Source organism: Balaenoptera physalus, assembly GCF_965194825.1.
Source record: "Balaenoptera physalus genome assembly, chromosome: X".
Lineage (NCBI taxonomy): Eukaryota > Metazoa > Chordata > Mammalia > Artiodactyla > Balaenopteridae > Balaenoptera > Balaenoptera physalus.
In genome coordinates, this window is record NC_138903.1 from 30466373 (window position 1) to 30485171 (window position 18799).

At 38.2% G+C, this 18799-nt stretch overlaps 1 protein-coding gene, 1 long non-coding RNA gene and 1 pseudogene across 4 annotated transcripts in view; 2 read left to right on the forward strand and 1 right to left on the reverse strand.

Moving 5' to 3' along the window:
* The window catches only part of DMD (dystrophin), a 2259822-nt gene that overhangs the window by 2045678 nt on the left and 195345 nt on the right, over window positions 1–18799 (reverse strand). The gene's annotated exons all lie outside the window — the stretch shown is intronic.
* Window positions 1–18799, forward strand: part of LOC309652670 — a 422767-nt gene that overhangs the window by 360554 nt on the left and 43414 nt on the right. The window lies entirely within an intron of this gene.
* Window positions 11277–18725, forward strand: LOC309652594 (lysosome-associated membrane glycoprotein 1 pseudogene; annotated as a pseudogene). Its single transcript has one exon. The product of its transcript is annotated as a lysosome-associated membrane glycoprotein 1 pseudogene (transcript).

Sequence of the window (18799 nt, forward strand, 5' to 3'; positions counted from 1 at the left end):
GTCTGAAGAGAAGAAGAGAAAAAGAAGGGTCTGAGAAAATATCTGAAAAGATTATAGTTAACTTACAGAAAAACTTCCCTTTAAGTTACAGGGAAGTTATAGAAAACTTTCCTAACATGGGAAAGGAAAGAGTGAATAAAGTCCAGAAAGCACAGAGAGCCCCATATGGGATAAATCCAAGGAGAAACATGCAAAGACACATATTAATCAAACTATCAAAAATTAAATACAAAGAACAAATATTAAAAGCAGCAGGGAAAAGCAACAAATAACATACAAGGGAATCTCCATAAGGTTAACAGCTGATCTTTCAGCAGAAACTCTGCAAGCCAGAAGGGAGCGGCAGGACATATTTAAAGTGATGAAAGGGAAAAACTTACAACCAAGATTACTCTACCCAGCAAGGATCTCATTCAGATTCGATACAGAAATTAAAACCTTTACAGACGAGCAAAAGTTAAGAGAATTCGGCACCATCAAAGCAGCTTTACAACAAATGCTAAAGGAACTTCTCTAGGCAGGAAACACAAGAGAAGGAAAAGACCTACAAAAACAAACCAAAACAATTAAGAAAATGGTAATAGAAACATACATATTGATAATTACCTTAAATGTAAATGGATTAAATGCTCCAACCAAAAGACATAGACTGGTTGAATGGATACAAAAACAAAACCTGTATATATGCTGTCTAGAAGAGACCCACTTCAGACCTAGGGATACATACAGATTGAAAGTGAGGGGATGGAAAAAGGTATTCCATGCAAATGGAAATCAAAAGAAAGCTGGAGCAGCAATTCTCATATCAGACACAATAGACTTTAAAACAAAGACTATTACAAGAGACAAAGAAGGACACTACACAATGATCAAGGGATCAATCCAAGAACAAGATATAACATTCGTAAATATTTATGCACCCAACATAGGACCACCTCAGTACATAAGGCAAATGCTAACAGCCATAAAAGGGGAAATTGACAGTAACACAATCACAGTAGGGGACTTTAACACCCCACTTTCACCAATGGGCAGATCATTCAAAATGAAAATAAATAAGGAAACACAAGCTTTAAATGATACATTAAACAAGATGGACTTAATTGATATTTATAGGACATTCCATCCAAAAACAACAGAATACACTTTCTTCTCAAGTGCTCATGGAGCACTCTCTGGGATAGATCATATCTTGGGTCACAAATCAAGCCTTGGGAAATTTATGAAAACTGAAATCATATCAAGTATCTTTTGTGACCACAACGCTATGAGACTAGATATCAATTACGGGGAAAACAACTGTAAAAAATATAAACACATGGAGGCTAAACAATACACTACTAAATAACCAAGAGATCACTGAAGAAATCAAAGAGGAAATAAAAAAAATACCTAGAAACAAATGACAATGAAAACACAATGACCCAAAACCTGTGGGATGCAGCAAAAGCAGTTCTAAGAGAGAAGTTTATAGCAATACAATCCTACCTCAAGAAACAAGAAACATCTCAAATAAACAACCTAACTTTACACCTAAAGCAATTAGAGAAGGAACAAAAGAACCCCAAAATTAGCAGAAGGAAAGAAATCTTAAAGATCAGATCAGAAATAAATGAAAAAGAAATGAAGGAAACAATAGCAAAGATCAATAAAACTTAAAGCTGGTTTTTTGTGCAGACATGCAAAATTGATAAACCATTAGCCAGACTCATCAAAAAAAAAAGGGAGAAGACTCAAATCAATAGAATTAGAAATGAAAAAGGAGAAGTAACAACTGACACTGCAGGAATACAAAAGATCATGACAGACTACTACAGGCAATTCTATGCCAATAAAATGAACAACCTGGAAGAAATGGACATATTCCTAGAAAGGTATAACCTTCCAAGACTGACCCAGGAAGAAACAGAAAATATGAACAGACCAATCACAAGTAATGAAATTGAAACTGATTTAAAATCTTCCAACAAATAAAAGTCCAGGACCAGATGGCTTCACAGGTGAATTCTATCAAATATTTAGAGAAGAGATAAGACCCATCCTTCTCAAATTCCTCCAAAAAAATTGCAGAGGGAGGAACACTCCCAAACTCATTCCATGAGGCCACCATCACCCTGATACCAAAACAAGACAAAGATACTACAAAAAAAGAAAATTACAGACCAATATCACTGATGAATATAGATACAAAAATCCTCAACAAAATACTAGCAAACAGAATCCAAAAACATACACCATAATCAATTGGGATTTATCCCAGGGATGCAAGGATTCTTCAATATATGCAAATCAATCAATGTGATATACCATATTAACAAATTCAAGAATAAAAACCACATGATCATCTCGATAGATGCAGAAAAAGCTTTTGACAATATTCAACACCCATTTATGATAAAAACTCTCCAGAAAGTGGGCATAGAGAGAACCTACCTCAACATAATAAAGGCCATTTATGACAAACCCACAGCAAACATCATTCTCAATGGTGAAAAACTGAAACCATTTCCTCTAAGATGAGGAACAAGACAAGAATTTCCAACTCTCGCTACTATTATTCAACACAGTTTTCGAAGTCCTAGTCACGGATATCAGAGGAAAAAAAGAAATAAAAGGGATGTTAATTGGAATAGAAGAAGTAATACTGTCACTGTTTGCAGATGACATGATACTATACATACAGAATCCTAAAGATGCCACCAGAAAACTAGAGCTAATCAATGAATCTGGTAGAGTAGAAGGATACAAAATTAATGCACAGAAATCTCTTTCATTCCTATACACTAATGATGAAAAATCTGAAAGAGAAATTAAGGAAACACTCCCATTTACCACTGCAACAAAAAGAATAAAATACCTAGGAATAAACCTACCTAAGGAGACAAAAGACCTGTATGCAGAAAACTATAAGACACTGAAAGAAATTAAAGATGATACAAACAGATGGAGAGATATACCATGTTCTTGGATTGGAAGAATCAACATTGTGAAAATGACTCTACTACCCCCAAAATCTACAGATTCAGTGCAATCCCTATCAAACTACCAATGGCATTTTTCACAGAACTAGAACAAAAAATCTCACAATTTGTATGGAAACACAAAAGACTCCAAAGAGCCAAAGCAATCTTGAGAAAGAAAAATGGAGCTGGAGGAATCAGGCTCCCTGACTTCAGACTATTCTATAAAGCTACTGTAATCAAGACAGTATGGTACTGGCACAAAAACAGAAATATAGATCAATGGAACGGGATAGAAAGCCCAGAGATAAACCGATGCACATATGGTCACCTTATGTTTGATAAAGGAGGCAAGAATATATAATGGAGAAAAGACAGTCTCTTCAATAAGTGGTGCTGGGAAAACTGGACAGCTACATGTAAAAGAATGAAATTAGAACACTCCTTAACACCATACACAAAAGTAAACTCAAAATGGATTAAAGACCTAAATGTAGGGCCAGACACTGTAAAACTCTTAGAGGAAAACACAGGCAGAACCCTCTATGACATAAATCACAGTAAGATCCTTTTTGACCCACCTCCTAGAGAAATGGAAATAAAAACAAAAATAAATAAATGGGACCTAATGAAACCTAAAAGCTTTTGCACAGCAAAGGAAACCATAAAGAAGACGAAAAGACAACCCTCAGAATGGGAGAAAATATTTGCAAATGAAGCAACTGACAAAAGATTAATCTCCAAAATATACAAGCAGCTCATGTAGCTCAATATCAAAAAAACAAACAACCCAATCCAAAAATGGGCAGAAGATCTAAATAAACATTTCTCCAAAGAAGATATACACATTGCCAAGAAACACATGAAAGGATGCTCAACATCACTAATCATTAGAGAAATGCAAATCAAAACTACAATGAGGTATCACCTCACACCAGTCAGAATGTAAAGATACAGATGTACAGAATGGACTTGAGAACACGGGGAGGGGGAAGGGTAAGCTGGGATGAAGTGAGAGAGTGGCATGGACATATATACACTACCAAACGTAAAATAGGTAGCTAGTGGGAAGCAGCCACACAGCACAGGGAGATCAGCTCGGTGCTTTGTGACCACCAACAGGGGTGGGATAGTGAGGGTAGGATGGAGATGCAAGAGGGAGGAGATATGCAGATATATGTATATGTAGAGCTGATTCACTTTGTTGTACAGCAGAAACTAGCACAACACTGTAAAGCAATTATACTCCAATAAAGATGTTTTAAAAAATTACAAGAAAAAAAAACTAAAGCACATAAAGTCAGTTTGCTGAATAAAGAAAAAACAAATTTCACTGTACCCTTTGCAACATTTGCTTCAATGGCAAATTTATTCTTCCTTATCATATGCGCTAAAGATGCCCAAGAGCTCTCTATCTTCATTTTGAGCATGGTTATTCAAATTTAAAACTATTTCCTCTAAGTACATTTTTCTTGTTGTCAAATTGGCAGTTTTTACCCCAATTTCATCTCCCTCCTAGTTCTCAGACATGGAGTGGATCCACCCACTTCAGTTCTAGCAATACTCATAGGTTTATATTCATTAAAATAATTACATCAATAAACAGAATATTAGTGTTGGGGTCATAGGAGTAAGAAAAGAGGATGTCAAGGTCCACTGCTTTTTGAGACACAGAAAAAGACATGGCAACTATTTTTTATTGTGGTATTCAAACTAAGTTGCTATTAAGGTAGACTCAGTTTGAAATATATACAGTTAAAAATAGTATAAAAAAACAGACTTCAGGTGTTCTATGATTTGCACAATGGTAATTTCTCTTTGATGCATCATTAATATATTGTACCATCACAACATATCTTAGTTAACTTGTGCAGGAAATATAAAGAGAACAAGAGAGGGTGAGAAGGAGGGGGAGGGAGGGAGGGAATGGGAGAGAGCAACGATGGAGAGAGAAATAGAGTGAGAAGGAGAGCACCCTGCATCATGCCCTCCATTACATGTGTCCATTTCCCCCAAAGGAACCAGGAGAAAAGAACTGTAGCTTCTTTGGGGATATTAGCCCTCAGCTGCTGTCTTATCTAATGTGCTTCTATGAGTGTGAAACTCTGGCCATGCCATAACATGGGGCACTTTAAGGATTTTTAAGCATAATTTTATCTGTCCTAGTTTTCCACCGTACTCTCTGACTTTAGAATCTAATTTCTTCTTAAGTATGGACTCGAGTATACTTTCCACTCAAAGAATGCAATTAAGCATTTTAGCAACAGACATGTATGATTTCACTGTCTTCTGGTACTACAATGTAGTGTCACAATTTTCTAATCAGTAAATCAGACAAAATTGGCCTCAAATAATTCTTCTGGGGATAGAATGAGATTAATACACCTTAAGGCCCTGGTGCAGTGCCCGACTCATAACAAGGAAACAAAAATTTGGAGTTAATATTATCTGCAAGTTCTACATTTCTTTTCCTATTGTCTAGAACAGCACTGTATTGCTACACAAGTAGAGGAAGTTTGCCTAATATAAAGGAACTCCCTCAGCAGGTTATATCTTTCATGTTCATTTGCCACAAACTTGTACAGAAGTGAGAATATTATTTCCCATAATATATTACCAGTTGTCATGATTCACATTTATTGAAGCTCTACTATGTTTTAGCCTTCACAGTAAGAGCTTTATATGTCATTTGTTTAATCTTTACAGTAGCTGTGCAAATAACTTATTATTGCTATTTTCGAGATGAAGCAGAGATGCAGAGAGTTTTAGTAGTACATCTAAGGTCAGAATTAAGTAGCAACTGAAGTATGCCCAATTTTAAAACCAGTGCTTTGTTTGTAGTTAGCTTACAATAGTTGATTAAGCGACTGCCCTGGCAGCACAGTGGTTAAGAATCCACCTGCCAATGCAGGGGACACGGGTTCAAGCCCTGGTCCAGGAAAACCCCACATGCCGCAGAACAACTAAGCCTGCGTGCCACAAGTACTGAAGCCCACACGCCTAGAGCCCGTGCTCTGCAACAAGAAAAGCCACCGCAACGAGCAGTCCATTCACCGCAACGAAGAGTATCCACTGCTCGCCGTAACTAGAGAAAGCCCGCGTACAACAATGAAGACCCAACACAGCCAAAAAAATAAATTAAAAAAAAAACAGTTGATTAAACACACAATAGCACAGGGAGTAATCATGTGTCATCTTTGGGTACATGTCAGTGCCTCCTGGTATCCTCTATCTGTATTATTATTTGTAATACAAAATGCATTTGTTGTGTTGAAAACGGAATATGGCAGTGCTGCTGAAACATGGCTTCGTTGTATTTTTCAGATTGACTGATTTGTGATTTAACAGGTATTTCCTCATGAAGAAAAAAAGTAGGCCATGCCATGTGGAAGGAAGGAAAGAAGGAAAGAGAGAGAGAGAGAGAAAGAGAGAAAGAGAGAAAGAGAGAAAGAGAGAAAGAGAGAAAGAGAGAAAGAAAGAAAGAAAGAAAGAAAGAAAGAAAGAAAGAAAGAAAGAAAGAAAGAAAGAAAGAAAAGAGAAACCCCTGTTAACAGATTCTTGTATCCACTCCAAAGAGCCTACATGCATTTGGTTCTTCCTCATTATCACTTCAGCAAAAACTAATCAAACAGAGTCAAAGAAATGAATATGAATGTCACGTTGCAGTCAATAAATATTACATGGATTAAAATAATCATAAATTTCCATTTTCCTGGAAGTTACTGTCAATGGTGTGTTCCACTGAAACCAGAGATGTCTGACGTGGGAGGCAGTAGTGATTCCCCCATTACCTCCGCCTTTCCTCATTCCAGAACCACAGCACAAGCAACGGTCCCACTCAGTTGAAGTTAGGGGAGACTGCATAATTTGCTCTGACCAACAAACTGCAGACAAAATTTTGTTTATTATTCTTGATCTTGCCCTTCCTCTGATACTCACGGAAGTACATGTCAATCCTGAGGTGCATCTCTGAACCTTCACCTGGAGGGTAGCTGCCTTCCACTGTTGCTAAAAGCCACACAGACTTGATGTGAGGAAGGAAAAAAAATGTTGTCTTGAGGTACTAAAATTTGTTTGTTTGTAATTTTTACATAACTGATAACACTTGACATAACAGGATGCCACATCAGCACTGAGAAATGTATTTCACTACGAGGTAGGAAGTGAAAATTTTCAAGAAAGCATTGAGCAATGACAAAAACTGGCATGCATAATCATGTTTCCATACAGATACTCACTGATTACAGTTTGTTCACAAGTTATACTCTAAATTATGGTGAAAAATATTGGGAATATATTAAATATTATATCTAACAATATTGTAACTATGTGAATCATGTGTTTTCCTAGGTCCTCCACATTCTTAAAATATTTAATGTATTTTTGCAATTTTAAATTTGGTACAGCAAGTTCTCTCAGGTTTGTTATAAAGATTAAAAATCAAGAGAGATGGGGGGAGCTTCAAGATGGCAGAAGAGTAAGAGGTGGAGATCACCTTCCTCCCCACAAATACATCAGAAATACATCTACATGTGGAACAACTCCTACAGAACACCTACTGAACGCTGACAGAAGACCTCAGACCTCCCAAAAGGCAAGAAACTCCCCAGGTACCCGGGTAGGGCAAAAGAAAAAAGAAAACACAGAGACAAAACGATAGGGACAAGACCTGCACCAGTGGGAGGGAGCTGTGAAGGAGGAAAGGTTTCCACACACAAGGAAGCCCCTTCGCGGGCGGAGACTGTGGGTGGTGGAGGGGGGAAGCTTCGGAGCCACGGAGGAGAGCGCAGCCACAGGGGTGCGGAGGGCAAAGCGGAGATTTTCCCGCACAGAGGCTCGGCGCCGACCAGCACTCACCAGCCCGAGAGGCTTGTCTGCTCACCCGCCGGGGCGGGCGGAGGCTGGGAGCTGAGGCTCCGGCTTCGGTCGGATCCCAGGGAGAGGACTGGGGTTGGCTGCCTGAACACAGCCTGAAGGGGTTAGCGCACCACAGCTAGCCGGAAGGGAGTCCGGGAAAAGGTCTGGAGCTGCCGAAGAGGCAAGAGACATTTTCTTGCCTCTTTGTTTCCTGCTGCGGGAGGAGAGGGGATTAAGAGCGCCGCCTAAAAGAGCTCCAGAGACAGCGCGAGCCGCGGCTACCAGCGCAGACACCACAGACGGGCATGAGACGCTAAGGCTGCTGCTGCCGCCACCAAGAAGCCTGTGTCCGAGCACAGCTCACTCTCCACACCTCCTCTCCCGGGAGCCTGTGCAGCCCGCCACTGCCAGGGTCCCGTGATCCGGGGACAACTTACCCAGGAGAACACACGGCGCGCCTCAGGCTGCTGCAACATCACGCCGGCCTCTGCCGCCGCAGGCTTGCCCCGCCTCCGTACCCCTCCCTCCCCCCGGCCTGAGTGAGCCAGAGCCCCCGAAGCAGCTGCTCCTTTAACCCTGTCCTGTCTGGGCGGGGAACAGACGCCCTCAGGCGACCTACACGCAGAGGCGGGTCCAAATCCAAAGCTGAACCCCGGGAGCTGTGCGAACAAAGAAGGAAAGGGAAATCTCTCCCAGCAGCCTCAGGAGCAGCGGATTAAAGCTCCACAAACAACTTGATGTACCTGCATCTGTGAAATACCTGAATAGACAACAAATCATCCCAAATTGAGGAGGTGGACTTTGGGAGCAACAATATATATATTTTTCCCCTTTTCCTCTTTTTGTGAGTGTGTAGGTGTATGCTTCTGTGTGTGATTTTGTCTGTATAGCTTTACTTTTACCATTTGTCCTAGGGTTCTGTCTGTCCGGTTTTTTTTGTTTCTTTCTTTTTTTCAGTATAGTTTTCAGCACTTGTTATCATTGGTGGATTTGTTTTTTGGTTTGGTTGCTCTCTTCTTTCTTTCTTCTGTTCTTTTATTACTTTAAAATATTTTTTAATAATTATTTTTTATTTTAATAACTTTATTTATTTTATTTTACCTTCTTTCTTTCTTTCTTTCTTTCTTTCTTTCTTTCTTTTTTTTCTCCCTTTTATTCTGAGCCATGTGGATGACAGGCTCTTGGTGCTCCAGCCAGGCGTCAGGGCTGTGCCTCTGAGGTGGGAGAGCCAAGTTCAGGACACTGGTCCACAAGAGACCTCCCAGCTCCATGTAATATCAAACAGCGAAAATCTCCCAGAGATCTCCATCTCAATGCCAAGTCTCAGCTCCACTCAACGACCAGCAAGCTACAGTGCTGGACACCCTATGCCAAACAACTAGCAAGACAGGAACACAACCCCACCTGTTAGCAGAGAGGCTGCCTATAATCATAATAAAGTCACAGACACCCCAAAACACACCACTGGACGTGGACCTGCCCACCAGAAAGTCAAGATCCAACCTCATCCACCAGAACACAAGCACTAGTCCCCTCCACCAGGAGGCCTACACAACCCACTGAACCAACCTTAGCCACTGGGAGCAGACACCAAAAACAACAGGAACTACGAACCTGCAGCCTACGAAAAGGAGACCCCGAACACAGTAAGATAAGCAAAATGAGAAGACAGAGGAACACACAGCAGATGAAGGAGCAAGGTAAAAACCCACCAGACCAAACAAATGAAGAGGGAATAGGCAATCTACCTGGAAAAGAATTCAGAATAATGAGAGTAAAGATGATCCAAAATCTTGGAAACAGAATGGAGAAAATACAACAAACGTTTAACAAGGACCTAGAAGAACTAAAGAGCAAACAAACAGTGATGAACAACACAATAAATGAAATTAAAAATTATCTAGAAGGGATCAATAGCAGAATAACTGAGGCAGAAGAACGGATAAACGATCTGGAAGATAAAATAGTGGAAATAACTACTGCAGAGCACAATAAAGACAAAAGAATGAAAAGAACTGAGAACAGTCTCAGAGACCTCTGGGACAACATTAAATGCACCAACATTTGAATTATAGGGGTCCCAGAAGAAGAAGAGAAAAAGAAAAGGACTGAGAAAATATTTTAGGAGATTATAGTTGAAAATTCCCTAATATGGGAAAGGAAATAGTTAATCAAGTCCAGGAAGCACAGAGAGTCCCACATGGGATAAATCCAAGGAGAAACACGCCAAGACACATATTAATCAAACTATCAAAAATTAAATACAAAGAACAAATATTAAAAGCAGCAAGGGAAATGCAACAAATAACATACAAGGGAATCTCCATAAGGTTAACAGCTGATCTTTCAGCAGAAACTCTGCAAGCCACAAGGGAGTGGCAGGACATATTTAAATGATGAAGGGGAAAAACTTACAACCAAGATTACTCTACCCAGCAAGGATCTCATTCAGATTTGACAGAGAAATTAAAAGCTTTCCAGACAAGCAAAAGCTATGTGAATTCAGCACCACCAAACCAGCTTTATAACAAATGCTAAAGGAACTTCTCTCAGCGGAAAACACAAGAGAAGGGAAAGACCTACTATAGCAAACCCAAAACAATTAAGAAAATGGTAATAGGAACATACATATTTATAATTACCTTAAATGTAAATGGATTAAATGCTCCAACCAAAAGACACAGACTGGCTGAATGGATACAGAAACAAGACCCGTATATATGCTGTCTACAAGAGACCCACTTCAGACCTAGGGACATATACAGACTGAAAGTGAGGGGATGGAAAAAGGTATTCCATGCAAATGGAAATCAAAAGAAAGCTGGAGTAGCAATTCTCATATCAGACAAAATAGACTTTAAAATAAAGATTATTACAAGAGACAAAGAAGGACACTGCATAATGATGAAGGGATCAATCCAAGAAGAAGATGTAACACTTGTAAATATTTATGCACCCAACATAGGAGCACCTCAATACATAAGGCAAATACTAACAGCCATAAAAGGGGAAATCGACAGTAACACAATCATTGTAGGGGACTTTAACACCCCACTTTCACAAATGGGCAGATCATCCAAAATGAAAATAAATAAGGAAACACAAGCCTTAAATGATACATTAAACAAGATGGACTTAATTGATATTTATAGGACATTTCATCCAAAAACAACAGAATACACTTTCTTCTCAAGTGCTCATGCAACATTCTCCAAGACAGAGCATATCTTGGGTCACAAATCAAGCCTTGGTACATTTAAGAAAATTGAAACCGTATCAAGTATCTTTTCCGACCACAACACTATGAGACTAGATATCAATTACAGGAAAAAATCTGTAAAAAATACAAACACATGGAGGCTAAACAATACACTACTTAATAACCAAGAGATCACTGAAGAAATCAAAGAGGAAATCAAAAAATACCTACACATATATATGGAATCTAAAACAAAAAAAAAGGTCATGAAGAACCTAGGGGCAAGACGGGAATAAAGACACAGACCTACTAGAGAATGGACTTGAGGATATGGGGAGGGGGAAGGGTAAGCTGTGACAAAGTGACAGAGTGGCATGGACATATATACACTACCAAACGTAAAATAGATAGCTAGTGGGAAGCAGCCGCATAGCAGAGGGAGATCAGTTAGGTGCTTTGTGACCCCCTAGAGGGGCTGGATAGGGAGGGTGGGAGAGAGGGAGATGCAAGAGGGAAGAGATATGGGGATATATGTATATGTATAACTAATTCACTTTGTTATAAAGCAGAAACTAACACACCATTGTAAAGCAATTATACTCCAATAAAGATGTTAAAAATAAAATCAAGAGAGATAGGACTCTCTGGCCCAATATTATAAATATACACATATGTGTGTGTCTATATATATATGTGTTCGTGTGTGTATGTAAATATATATGTAAATTATTTACCAAAGGAAAATACTCTGATTATGAGTTTCTTATTAAGCTTATTACAAGGAAAAGTAACACTAACAGAAACCAGACAAATATTTGGCCAAGATAAATCGTTAACCAGTAGCTATTTCTGCATAAACTTCGTCACCTTGACAAAAAGTAAATCAAAATAAACTAAAGTAAAAGAAAATGCACACTGTATTTTGGATTCTGAATACTCACAAATTTGTACAGTTAAAAGTCATTTTCTGGTAGCATATGAGTAACTGACCTTTCATTTATAATGATAACGTATCAATATACTGAACTTTAAAAAAATTTTTTTTGTATCAACACTCAAACTACAAATAACTTCAAATCCTAACTCATCCACATATGGAGAAGGAAGGGAAAATATTCTTAATGAAATAAAGCTAGTACCTGCTAGGTAACCCTGTAATGGGTTCTTGATGATTATTTTTCTCAGACTAATGATGTGATGACCTCTCCTAACACACTCTACAAAAAAATCATTTGCTATAGAAAGACATCATTGACTTGCTTCAAGCGCTGCCACATAAGAATTAACTATATTATGATGGTCCTATCATGTACACCAAAGGAAACAACCCATTTCTTGCCACACAGTTGATTTCACTGCTTGAGAAAACTACAAATAATCATCCCAGCCTTCAAAAATCCTTCACGACTCCATCACCAAATTAAACAATTCCATTTCAAATGTCAAAATACGTTTTAACATGCAACATTTGGTTAGTGAAATTTTTCTCCAACATTTGTAATGCAACCAATTTAGAAGTGTAAGTTAATTAAAAATGAATGAAATATCTCCATTCAAAATACCATTGAACAAAGCTCCAATATTTTACTGTATCTTTCTTAAATGTTACATGTTATTGGGTTGATCTTTGTATTTGGTGCAAAGAAAAATGACTTTTGTTCGATTCTTCTGTTCCTTCCTTTTTTTGAACACAGTTTATTTGGTAAATAGATGAGACCATATATATCATAAAGTATCATGAAACCCTAAGACAAGCTCATTTTTTGCCATATGACTGATTCTTTAATAACTTGACCCAGGAATAGCTACTAGGAATTACTGTGAGATGGGAGAATTGTTTCCCTGTTTTTCCCTTTCCACTCCTAGCAAACACGCTCTTAATATGGCCAAGGATTCCTTGGGCAGCTACCCTTCCTTTCCCACCAAATTTCGTCTATTTTCTAAATGAGAAGCACTTAGTTACCATGGCAACAAGCTTTATATAAAAAGGTCTATAGAGCATCTAGCTTAGTCTAGCATTTGCTAATAAGCATCAAATGAATAACAAAAGCAATATTCAGGCAGTCATATTTAAGAAAGGAAAATATGTATTCCAAAACACATTCTACAAAGCCACACAAATGCGGGATATAATTCAAGTGCACATCAACATGAAGTATTAAACTGAACATTAATTCTAAGTAAATCAGAGCCTTGTTATCTTTGCCCGCTATTATTTTTAGGTCCCCATAAATAAAAAGAACAGGACTGTACATCCTTGGAGGACACATATCGGATAGATTTAAAACCATGGATGTCAATATCTGCTTATATCATTAAATCAATGAACATATTAAAAGAAAATAAAGCAGTACTTTATAATGAAACACAGCTCTACCTCTCAACTATGGGACACTTAGTTCTTCATTGCAAAAGACAATAGTTTGCAAAATAACTTTGAAAACAAACCAGAGCTACTTCAAGTCAGCCTATATTTCAGTGTGTCAAATCTTTGGAGTGTTACTTACATGATGAATGCAATGAACCACCAAGACCCTTCTTCAAGGAAGGATCTTGCCCCAGATCTTTGCCCCAGCTTTCATCTGTCATCCACTTCAGGGAATGCCTCTACTGTAAAGAGACACATTTTTCAAGGTCATACCCTTCCTGGGTCAGCCCAAAGCCAATGTCTGATGAAAGCAGGAGTGTCAAGTACTGGCCTTTTCGGCCCATCATGCATTGATCCTGGCTCTCCAGAGCTCCCCCATGGTGACACCTGAGGCCCAGCATCACAAACGACTGGACTTCTCCTGCTTCCTTCTCTTCCCTTACACAGGGTTTGGTCACCAGGCCATCCCTTTGCTATTATGCAAACTAAAACCTCCATCAGAGTTAGCTTCTTGAAGAACTAAGGGAATTAAGAGAAGCATAATAAGGCAGTTGCAGGAACAATGACATCATCGTCAATGATTATTTTCAAAGGCAAAATAGAGCATTTGAATTTTCAGTAGCTGACATTGTCAAATATTAGGTTATGGCCCTTAAAGGAAAACCTCACCCATTCAGTCACACTGGAGTAGAACACAGATATCTAAGTTTGAAAGCTTAAAAATAGTAACAAAACCACCACAAGAGGGGGCTCACATGATAGTGTTCACAGGGCAGGCAAAGCAGTCTGTGCCACCAAGGTCTCCATCTTGGTCCAAAGGGCCCAAGCAACAGGGTGCATCTCAATTTTGCTGACATGTTTCTTTCTTGCCATATCCTAACCCCTGGATTAGTGGTCTTTTTGCCTATTTCCTAACTTCCAAATGTAGGCGGATACACGAGAGATCCTGGCAGATGGTGGAGGTGCAGTGGAAACCCACCTGGGCCTCCTGTTCCAACCCTTCCTGCCCCTGGCAGCCCTGGGTGGTATTTGGAGGGGGTAACTGCTCATGCTGCTGCTTTCATGACCGAGGCACAGTACATCTGCAGCGTTTAAGATGAAAAGCGGTTACTGAGCATCTTGCACAATGGACGACTTCTCAAGCTGCTTTCTCGAGGAAATATTACAGAAAATTGATGACAAAAATGTGACCTTTAATCTACCACCTAATGCAGAAGTACTGAATAGTAGCCGCTGTGGTTAAGAGAAAGCTTCTGATGCGAGTACAGTGACTGCTTTTGAAGGATATACACTGACCTTCGATTCCATAAGGAATGCAACACCTTACAGTGTCCAACTGTTCGGTTTTGGTTATAACTTGTCAGACACAACTATTTCTCCCAGTGCAAGGGCAAAAGGAATCAAGATTGTGGAATCTATACCTAACATCAAGGCAGACATAGATGAAAAATAGAGGCATGTCAGAGGCAACCAGATACACACAAATAATGTAACTATTAAACTCTGTGAAGGAACTATCCAGGAATACCTTTCAAATAACTTCAACAAGGAAGAAATACTCTGTAAGCAGAGACTTTCCCAGTAACAGCCCCAAGGCCCAAGCCTACCAGTTCCCCAGAAAGTCCACCTGCTTAGAAGTACACTATGTATCACACAAATGGAACTGGTCTGCTTATAGCATGGGCTGACGAATGATTATCACCTATGAGAAAAGCTATAAGGCAGTTGTGACAAGGGCATTTAATATCAATCCAAATAAAGCCACTGAGCTATAATTCTCATTTAGTGACACTGGAACTCCTCAGCGAAACTGTGACTCCTCTTGTCTTCAGTGTTGGAATAGATGCAACTTCTAGCCTGTTTTTCCTACAAGGAATCCAGTTAAATCCAACTCCATATGGCATCAGAAATTCCACTTTTAAAGCTTCCAATGGCGCACTGAGAGTCTTCTAGCCACCACTGGCAATTTCCCTAAGCGCAACCCTGAGGAAAATGTTCAAGTCACAAATGCACCTTCCGTCAACATTTTCAAAGTTTGGATGGGTCCAGGCTTTCAAGTTTGAAGGTAACAAGTTTGGATCTGTTGAAAAACGTTACTGAAATGGAAATACCATGCTGAGTTCTGTTGCCATTGGGGGTGCCCTTTCAGGAAATGCCCTCTTTGTCCTAATTGCTTACCTCATTGGCATGAACAGAAGTCATGAAATTACTTTCCACCACTATATATCAACAGCAATTGCAAGAGGTTATATTCATTTTCCCTGAGTTAAATTACTATTGAAATGGAGATGTACTTTCTTGTAAACTTTTTTTTTAACCAAGTCTGCTTTATCAAATATGAAGTTCATCTTGCAACGTTTACTATACACGAAAGGTTAACTGTTGAAATAGTGGTGTTAGTGTTGCTAACTGGTTAAATATTAACATTTACCAAAGTAGAACTCTAAGGTAAGGATAAGAGCGCTTTTCTAAATTGGCACTGGCTCCTTTATCATTTAATGTTTTTAAGATCTTGGCATTTGCTTTCTTCATTCTCTATTCTGATTTAGGCCTTATGAAGTCAAAGCCTTGGGTTTTAACACTTATAACTGATGAAGGATAGTTAATGGCTATACTGACACAATTAAGAGATTCAAAACAATAGAAGAAAGAAAAATCTAAAACAAAAGTACTCCAAAACATGAAAATTTCAAATGCTTAAGCTAAGCTTTAAAATTCAGGAGAGGCATGACTCACAGAGGGATGAACAGCACAAAATTCAAGTATTACAGAGTCAACTGTACTTATCCTTTGGCATTTTTATATTCTGCCACTTAAAAACTGGCACTTTTAACTAAAATACTAAAAAAAAATCGGTACTATTTTTACTTACTATGTATTTCGTAAAGCGATTTTCAGTCTTCTGTTTCAAGTTCAGGGTGATCCTGTTTCTGTACTTGTATATAATATGGGTTTCATTGTACTGCTTTATCCACTTAAAGCTGGGTTGTGACCGTACACTTAAAGGATCAGTTCATATGCAATTCATTGTTTGTAATAATGCTGACAGAATTCTCTTGCTTGTTTGTGTGGAAACCACAACAACAGTGAATGGGAATCACCACTGATCTACGGGCCAGGCATTGTACGGTGAAATTTACATCTATTATCTTCGGTTATTTATTTGTACTCTAATTATGCTTCTTACCATTTTAGAGATAAAGAGTAACTTACACATGGTTATAGGATGAACTGAGATTGAATTCCTATCTTACTGACCTTAATGTTCAATATGTAGGTTTCTGCCACTCTGTACACTGCCTCTTTTGGCATCAGGAAACAATTTTAAATAAATATATTTCTATTTTTTCAAATATATACCTAACTGTTCCTAGGTTAATACAGTTTCTATTCTCTTGGCCTGCCACAGGACTGGTTTCTCAGAGTGAAAAGCCCCCCGCTAAGCCCCTGCTAAGACAAAGTCCATGACAGACACCTCCTACGGTTCCATCATCCACAGGACCATTTCCACTCATCTACAGAATCTTTCCTCTTTGCCGTGTGCCTCAGGCCCAATAGTGATCGCACTCTACTTCAGTAGCATTTTCCTAGGCATTCTGAGCACTGTATGTCTTACTGCCCTGCTGACTGAGCTCTGGCTTGCTGCCTATTTCACCTCCCTACCCTCCTCCAAATATTTTGTTTCTAGTGGAAGCAGAAATGGTATGACAGCAAAGCAAAGAGGTCCCAGTGACAAGTATGTCCCCAAAAGCTACAGGATTTTCTGTGTGACAGTCGACAATTCCAAAAAAAAAAAAAGGTTCTTTTTGTTAAAAAGAGGCATTTTAAAACTAAAAATGATGTCAATTTTATTTTATTTTATTACTCATCAATGTCTATTCTTCAGACTATATAGGCTGAAGAACTATGCCACTTAGGACCCTTCACTAATATATGGTGAAGGCAAAGCTAATTAATGATACAAGTGCCTATTCTCAGCCTGCCTGCCTACCTATCAATTGATATATCATCATCTTTTTCTCTCATTTCTTCTGTAATACTACAGTGTTAGGGGCAATGGTGGCAAACAGAGTTGAGAGATCAGACTAGCATTTGTGGTAATAATTGGTTTTGTCATTGAAGGATGGTTTATTCCATTTCTAAAATTTACTAGTACACAACTGAGCTCTTTATCTCTAAGTAAGTGAGATAAAGAAACAGAAATATGGTATGATATTGCTTATATGTGGAATCTAAAAAAAATGATACAAATGAACTTAATTACAAAACAGAAACAGACACACAGGCTTAGAGAAGGTGCTTATGGTTACCAGGGGTAAGGGTGAGGGGGAGGGATAGTTAGGGAGTTTTGGATTGACATGTACACACTGCTATATTTAAAATAGATAACCAACAAGGACCTACTATATAGTACTGGGAACTTTGCTCAATATTATGTAATGACCAAAATGGGAAAATGATTTGAAAAAGAATAGATACATGTATATGTATAACTGAATCACTTTGCTGTACACCTGAAACTAACACAACATTGTTATTCAACTATACTCCAATATAAAATAAAAAGTTTAAAGATAATCTGCAAAAAAAAGAATAAGAAAAATAAAAAAATATATTTTACCTTCAAAAAAAACTTGATTTAAAAGTTTCTGAGTAACAAGGAAAAAGAGAAAGAAATCACTTGCCTGAAGGAATAAGTGTTTTCATCTTACAGTGCTTTAAAAAGCACAACTTGGAAAGAGACATGAAGATAAGCACAGGTCTTTGCAACAAATTGTGTTGGGAAGATGATATACACATGCAAAAGAATGAAGTTGAACCCTTACTATACATCATATACAAAAATTAACTCAAAGTTGATCAAAGACATAAATGTAAGAGTGAAAAGCCATAAAACTTAGAAAACATAGGGGAAAAGCTTCATGGCATTGGATTTAGCAATAATTTTTGAAAATGACACCAAAAACACAAGTAACCACAAAAAAAACAGAGTCAAAATTAAAATATTTATTCATCAAAGGACACTACCAACAAAGTGAAAAGGTAACTCACACAATGGGAGAAAATACTTGCAAGTCACCTATCAAATAATTTCCAAAATACTCCAATGAGTCAACAACAACAACAAACAAGCAAACAGCATAATTTGAAAATGTTCAAAGGGCTTGAAGATATTTCTCCAAAGAAAATATACAGATAGCCAATAAGCACATGAAAAGATATTCAATATCACTAGTTATTAAAAAAGTGAAAATCAAAACTACAATCAAATGCCACTTCACACCCTTTAAGATGGTTAGTAGGATGGATGGAGATTTGTGTATATATATATATATATATATATATATAAAACAAGTGCTGATAGGGATATGGAGAGATTGGTACCCTTGTACCCTGCTGGTAAGAATGTAAAAT